The sequence below is a fragment of the Otolemur garnettii genome, unplaced genomic scaffold (genome assembly GCF_000181295.1).
Source record: "Otolemur garnettii isolate 467f Iridium unplaced genomic scaffold, OtoGar3 scaffold00103, whole genome shotgun sequence".
Classification (NCBI taxonomy): Eukaryota; Metazoa; Chordata; class Mammalia; order Primates; family Galagidae; genus Otolemur; species Otolemur garnettii.
This window is the reverse complement of record NW_003852498.1, coordinates 188,126-189,340: the sequence shown is the minus strand read 5'-3', so window position 1 is coordinate 189,340 and position 1,215 is coordinate 188,126.

Below are 1,215 nucleotides of genomic sequence, written 5' to 3'. Positions count from 1 at the left end.
AGCTCCATCATAGTCGGAGATTTTAACACTCCTTTGGCAGTGTTGGATAGATCCTCCAATAAGAAACTTAGCAAAGAAATCTTAGATTTAAACTTAACTATTCAACTTCTGGACTTATCAGACATCTACAGAACATTTCATCCTAACAAAACTGAATATACATTTTTCTCATCAGTACATGGAATATACTCCAAAGTTGATCATATACTAGGCCACAAATCTAACCTCAGCAAATTTAAAGGAATAGAAATTGTTCCATGCATCTTCTCAGACCATCATGGAATAAAAGTTGAACTCAGTAACAACAGGATCTGCAGACTCATACAAAAACATGGAAGCTAAATAACCTTATACTGAATGATAGATGGGTCAGAGATGAGATCAAGAAGGAAATTATCAAATTTTTACAACAAAATAATAATGAAGTTACAAGTTATCAGAACCTCTGGGATACCACAAAGGCTGTCCGAAGAGGGAAATTTAGAGCACTGCAAGCCTTCCTCAAGAGAACGGAAAGAGAAAAAGTTAACAACTTAATGGGACATCTCAAGAAGCTGGAAAAGGAAGAACATTCCAATCACAAATCCAGCAGAAGAAAAGAAATAACCAAAATTAGAGCATAATTGAATGAGATTGAAAACAAAAGAATTATAGAACAGATCAACAAATCAAAAAGTTGATTTTTTTAAAAAATCAACAAAATCAATAATCCTTTGGCCAACCTAACCAAGAAAAAAAGAATAAAGTCTCTAAACTTGTCAATCAGAAACAGTAAAGATGAAATAACAACAGACCCTTTAGAAACTCAAAAAACCATTAATGAATACTATAAGAAACTTTATTCCCAGAAATATGACAATCTGAAGGAAGTTGAACAATACTTGGAAGCACATCATCTCCCAAGACTTAGCCAGAATGCAGTGGAAATGTTGAACGGACCTATATCAAGCTCTGAAATAGCATCAACTATACAAAATATCCCTAAAAGGAAAAGCCTAGGACATGATGGCTTCACGTCAGAATTCTACCAAACTTTTAAGGAGGAACTAGTACCTATATTACTCAACCTTTTCCAAAATATAGAAAAAAATGGAATACTACCCAACACATTCTGTGAAGCTAACATCACCCTGATCCCCAAACCAGGAAAAGACCCAACAAGAAAAGAAAATTATAGACCAATATCACTAATGAATATTGATGCAAAAATATTCA